Below are 7,008 nucleotides of genomic sequence, written 5' to 3'. Positions count from 1 at the left end.
ATAGAAGCTAGAAAAGTTTTTGATCGGTTTGAGAAGCTAGACTCATATGTAGATATCTTTGGTACAATTGAAAAATAGACCAAACCAAAAATAGGAGAGAAGGTAAAATATCAATACTTTCAAATTATTAACAATGCATGAAGCTTGGGAAAAGAATTTTGATTGGATTGTTCCTGAAAATCCATTTGATGAAAGTAGTGAACCTAAAAGTGGCGTGAAAGGATCTTCTAAAACTCATATTGATAAAATACAAATCTTTATTGAAAAGAATTCTTGCATTGATCTTAATGCTTCTTCACTTGATATTAATTGATGCTCGCTCTTTTTTTGCGCCTAGCTGAAAGGCGTTAGAGAAAAGCGCTTATGGGAGACAACCCATGTTTTATTTACAGTAATTTATTTTTGTTGAGTCTTGGAAGTTATTACTACTGTAATGATCTCTCCTTCTCATTTTAATTTTGTTTTTGTGCCAAGAATAGCCTCCAATAGGAAGAAAGTAAGATTTGGGGAAGTTGTTGTCCTGAAAATAGATTCTGTGTTGTTACCATAAAAAATCGTAAAAATAACCGGAGGGGAATTTTGAGCTGTCATTTTTTATGCATATGCCAAGGTTATTATATAACTTTCTTTATTTGACCACTGTTCGAGATAAGCAACATAGGATTTTTTAAAAAATCTATCTTTACTTGTTGTTCTGTGTTGACAGATTTCTGCACTATTTACATTTGCCTCTTAAATCTTTTTCTTTTTAAGTTCTTTTGATCAAAGAGATTTTTGAAAGGTTGCTACGGTATCTTATGCTTTAATAGATGTTTGATATATGTTAGTACTGAACCAAAGTGGATTTGTTTATTTTGATTGTACTAATGCTGCTAATGAAGAATTGTGTGAAGTTTTTGTATGAAGGAAGTTTTCAAGTGTAGGGAAAGAAGAATGATGTGATGAGATGAAGAATGGACAAATTCTCAAGTTTGGTGATTCCACTGCACCCCAAGAAATATTCAAGAGGTACAAACATCAAAGCTTGGGGATGCCCAAGGCATAACCTCTTCATCAACAAAGCAACATGTCATCTCTCTATGCGCTATATTTTTATTGCTTCATACGCTATGTGTTGTTCTTGGAGCGTATTTTTTTGTTTTTTTGCTTAGTTTAGTTTTGTGGTTGTAGCATATGTTGGATCCCAGCATATTTATTTTGGAGAAAGACCCGCTCCGTTTTAATTACATAGAACGCTCTAGTTTTCACGGTTATTGTTCTATGAGTGTTCTAGTTTTCTAGTACTGCGTTTAGCTCTTATTCTTTCACTTGAATTTTGTTTAGAGCTTGTTAGTATTCTTTATTTATGTATGATTAGCTCTCTGGTCCATATTATATTTCATCTCTGAGAGTTATTTCAAATAAGTTGATTGGTGTTGGATACGAGTAAAATATTTCATGATTATAGTGATGCAAAAGGAAGCTTGTCTAGACTGTGGTATAGACTTTGGCATGTCATGTGGATGTTATTATTGTCATATGCTTAGTATTTATCGTTGTATCATGACTGAGAGTGCATAATGCGTCATTGAAAGAATCATGTGTTTTTTCTGTCATAAAAGCATAATATTATGGTATTCTCCTTTAATGCTTTATTGGGTTGACTTGGCACATGCTTATACCATGTTATGACTATAACCAATCAACTAAAGCATCTATGATCATTTAGTTTTTGACTTGTAATATCACTTTATGCTTTGATTAATAATGTTTTGTCCCTATGCATGATTATGGCCATTATTGCTCTCTTAGTTGGTCGCTCCCAGTTTTTTGCTAGCCTTCGTCTGTGCTGAGTATGATCTCTATTCGTGCATCCAACCACCATGAAACAAAGTTTGCCAATTGTGTCCACCATATCTACCAAGTAGCATTATAGCTATTCCAAGTAATTCATCATGTTTTTATTTATCTTCTAAATTAAATTTTGGGACGAGAAAATTAGTCAGTAAAGCTCTCACCAACTTGATGGCACATTTACTTTCTTTCACTTAATAAATTTGATCATTGTTCCTATCTTATGAAGTTTATATGTTTGCAAATTGCGAGTTGGGAGTTAGTATAACCATGCTTTCATGGGGAACACTTTCGACATTGCACTTATATTTAGTTGATGTCATGTTCTTTTGTTTATGGATGCCTAGCGGTGCGAAATAAAATGGAACTTATAAGTCCATGGAATTTGTATATGAGTTAGGGAAACGTTTGGGCCGCTAATCTAAGCCATGCATCATTCATGGTGGAAATATACAGCTAAGCCACAGTGAGCATTCTATGAAGCATTTGCAATAAAAAGCTATACTCATAGTAAATGAAAAATTGCTGAGGTGCTCACTGTCTGTTTGTCTTGTCATTTTGGCATGGGATTGCTCCACAAGAGTACCTCCATATCATCGGGAAAGAGGTACCCCATTGGCGATTCTCAATGATACATGTATACTTACAATGGCAAGAACTTATTTGGGACCTAAGTTGAGTAGCATGAGGTCTAGGTACTCGCATTCAAGGGGCATGGGATTTTCAACTTGTGATTTGCAAGCATATAGCTCATTTTTGACTCACATTACCTTTAACCATTCAAGATGCTTATGATAGAGGCAATGAGAGCTCAAAGCTAATAAGTACCATACTTTTTGGAAGGTTTGTAAAACTTGTTTATCTTGCTTACTATGCAAAGAGTCTTTCTTTTAACTTTATGTTGAGTCTTCATCTTCTACTTTATGCACCGATTAAGAGAGCATAGTTTTCATTCTTAGTGCAACGTGCATATAGTCCCAAAATTATTATTGATTGATTCATGGTTGTGCTATTGCTTGCTCTCAAATTACTTGTATCTAGTCACCCTCTGAACTTTGAAGGTGTCCTAGCATTTATGTTTTTGCTATTCCATAAAGGACATGTTGAGTACCACTTTGTTATGTTTACTTTCAATGCACTATTATTCATGATCCTTTGTTTGAGTTACTCTTCATGTTATAACATAGTTGCTAAGTTCAATTAAATTATATCCATCATGCCTATGTTAGAGTACTTAGATCGCACCTCACAATGCTTTACATGCTTGATCAAGATTGTGTTGGCTTCATGTCACCTCAAAAATTATCTTTGTTATCACTTACCTAATCAAGGATGAGCAGGAGTTTAGCTTGGGGATGCTTGATACGTCTCAAATGTATCTATAATTTTTGGTGCTCCATGCTTGTTTTACACCAATTCATATATGTTTTGCTTACACTTCGTTGCACTTTCACTTGATTTCCGGCACTAACCTATTAACAAGATTCCACAGTGTGAGTTCCCTGTTTTCTGTTGTTTTTGTATTTCAGAAAAGTTGTACAGGAAATATTCTCATAATTGGACGAAACAAAAGCCGAAGTCAATATTATACCGAAACAGAGACGGAGTCCAGAGGGGGGTAAAAGAGCCGCCATAGGGCAGCCAGACCACCCCATGGCGCGGCATGGACCTGGCCCGTGCCTAGGGTAGGTCTGGGCCCACCAGGCGCCCCACCGACCTAAATCATCCGCCTATTTATACATCTTCTCGGGAAAACCCTGGATACCCGAGCCTCCATCCACGAAAAATTCCGCCTCGGCCGCCATCATAGAACCCATCTCGGGAGGGGGGGTCTGAAGCTCTTCCCGGCACCCAGCCGGAGGGGGAAATCATCACCGGAGGCGTCTACATCACCATGCCCGCCTCCGAATTGATGCGTGAGTAGTTCATCCCTGCACTATGGGTCCATAGTAGTAGCAAGATGGTTGTTGATACGTCTCCGACGTATCGATAATTTCTTATGTTCCATGCTTGTTTTATGACAATACCTACATGTTTTGTTCACACTTTATGATGATTTTATGTGTTTTCCGGAACTAACCTATTGACGAGATGCCGAAGTGCCAGTTCCTGTTTTCTGCTGTTTTTGGTTTCAGAAATCCTAGTAAGGAAATATTCTCGGAATTGGACGAAATCAACGCCCAGAGTCTTAAAATTCCACGAAGCTTCCAGAACACCCGAGAGTCACCAGAGGAGGGCCCTGTGGGCCCCAGATGATAGGCCAGCGCGGCCAGGGTGTGGGCCGCGCCCCCTAGTGTGTCACCGCCTCGTCGACCTTCCGACTCCGCCTCTTCACCTATTTAAAGGTCCCTGACCTAAATCTTCGATACGGAAAAACCACGGTACGAGAAACCTTCCAGAGCCGCCGCCATCGCGAAGCCAAGATCTGGGGGACAGGAGTCTCTGTTTCGGCACGCCACCGGGACGGGGAAGTGCCCCCAGAAGGCTTCTCCATCGACACCGCTGCCATCTCCACCGCCATCTTCATCACCGCTGATGTCTCCCATGAGGAGGGAGTAGTTCTCCATCGAGGCTAAGGGCTGTACCGATAGCTATGTGGTTAATCTCTCTCCTATGTACTTCAATACAATGATCTCATGAGCTGCCTTACATGATTGAGATTCATATGAGTTTTGTATCACTATTCATCTATGTGCTACTCTAGTGATGTTATTAAAGTAGTCTATTCATCCTGCACGGTGTAATGGTGACAGTGTGTGCATCGTGTAGTACTTGGCGTAGGTTATGATTGTAATCTCTTGTAGATTATGAAGTTAATTATTGCTATGATAGTATTGATGTGATCTATGCCTCCTTCATAGTGTGATGGTGACAGTGTGCATGCTATGTTAGTACTTGGTGTAATTGCAATGATCTATCATGCACTCTAAGGTTATTTAAACATGAATATCGAATATTGTGGAGCTTGTTAACTCCGGCATTGAGGGTTCGTGTAATCCTACACAATTAGTGGTGTTCATCATCCAACAAGAGAGTGTAGAGTATAGCATTTATCTATTCTGTTATGTGATCAATGTTGAGAGTGTCCACTAGTGAAAGTATAATCCCTAGGCCTTGTTCCCAAATACTGAAATCGCTGCTTGTTTCTTGTTTTATCGCATCTGTACTGCCTGCAATATTTCCACCATCAACCACACGCCAGTTGTAGCATCAAGCTATTTTCTGGTGCCGTTACTACTGCTCATATACATTCATACCACCTGTATTTCACTATCTCTTCGCTGAACTAGTGCACCTATACATCTGACAAGTGTATTAGGTGTGTTGGGGACACAAGAGACTTCTTGCTTTGTGGTTGCAGGGTTGCTTGAGAGGGATATCTTTGACCTCTTCCTCCTTGAGTTCGATAAACCTTGGGTGATCCACTTAAGGGAAACTTGCTGCTGTTCTACAAACCTCTGCTCTTGGAGGCCCAACACTGTCTACAAGAATAGAAGCACCCGTAGACATCAGTTGTCTTCTCCACTTTGTGCTTCATGTATCGATCTTGTGAGCTGCCCTACATGATCAAGATCATCTTTATGTAATCATATATGTTTGGTTTGCTGGGATCCGATGAATATTGTATACTATGTTGAGATTGATTATATATTCATGTCATATATGATTTGTGATCTTGCATGCTCTCCGTTGCTAGTAGAAACTGTAGCCAAGTAGACGCTTGTGACTCCAAGAGGGGGTATTTATGCTCGATAGTAGGTTCATGCATCTAGTTTTCTGGGAGAGTGACTTTATAACTTCTAAGATTGTAGATGTGTTGTTGCTACTAGGGAGAAAACAACAATGTTTTATCCGAAGGTAATTCTATTGTTTACTTTACACACATTGCTTAATGCGATAGTCTGTTGCTTGCAACTTAATACTGAAAGGGGTGCGGACGCTAGCCTGAAGGTAGATTATTAGTCATAGACGCAATTGGATTACGTTCTATGTATTATGTTGTAATGCCCATATCAAATCTCATAGTAATCATCTTGTCATGTATTGGTCGATATTCTATCAATTGCGCAGCTGTAATTTGTTCACCCAACATGCTATTTATTTTTATGGAGAGACACCTCTAGTGAACTGTGGACCCCGGTCCTATTTCCTTTACTGATAAATTATACTGCAATCATGTTCTGTTTACTTTATGCAAACATCTCCTTTCATTCGATACGTCTAATCCTTTGTGTTCAGCAAACCGGTGAGATTGAGGACCTCATTGTAAGTTGGGGCAAAGTACTTTTTGGTTGTGTTGTGTGCAGGTTCCACGTTGTTGCTGACGCCGGTAGCGCGCCCTGCCATTAGTCAGCTAGCAATACCTTCAGAAGTCACGCATTTCTCCTACTGGTCGATTAAACCTTGGTTTCTTATTGAGGGAAAACTTGCTACTGTGCTCATCATACCTTCCTTTTGGGGTTACCTAAGAGTGTGAAGTCCGCGTAACGATAAGCACCATCAAACCCCACCGGACTCATTTTAAAATCCCTTGTTTGAGCACCTCTAAATATATTTTTTTGAGCAACATAGAATTTTCGCAAAAACATGAAGCGTCCTTGTTTTATTTGTGTCTTGTTTTGTTTTGTTTTGTGAGAGGACCATCATATTGAGTGTTTATGATGCATATGCATGAGCTACTAGAACAAACTCTTTATCTCTGAATGTTCAAAGTAAAATAAGTTGCATACTCCTAAAGAAAAGAAGGAATGCTTAAAAGCTGAAATTTATTTTGTGTATTGTATCTCTAGTTTCACATGCTCTATTGAGTGATGATTTGATATGTGCCTCATTCAGTACTACTTCTTGCTAGTATACATAGATTTTTAACTTTAAGTATCATTATTTGATTATGAATGAATAGTCTATGGATACTATTGCATGCTTTTAGACCTCATGCTAGCCAAAAGATTTGAATTCTTACACAAGCAGACTTGTTTCCAAGCTCAACTCAATCCAACTCAAAATATTTGAATTCTTACACAAGTATAGACTTGTTTCCAAGTATAATGTGTGTGTTTGCCTCCAACCTTTTCAAAATTTCCTTCTTGTATAATGTAAAGCTCATAAGAAAGTAAGGTTTGGTAAGAAATACCACTATGCATGTTGTTGGTTTGATTGATTATGATTAATGAG

This window comes from Lolium perenne, chromosome 7 (genome assembly GCF_019359855.2).
Source record: "Lolium perenne isolate Kyuss_39 chromosome 7, Kyuss_2.0, whole genome shotgun sequence".
NCBI classification, from domain to species: Eukaryota; Viridiplantae; Streptophyta; class Magnoliopsida; order Poales; family Poaceae; genus Lolium; species Lolium perenne.
This window is presented reverse-complemented; position numbering follows the sequence as displayed.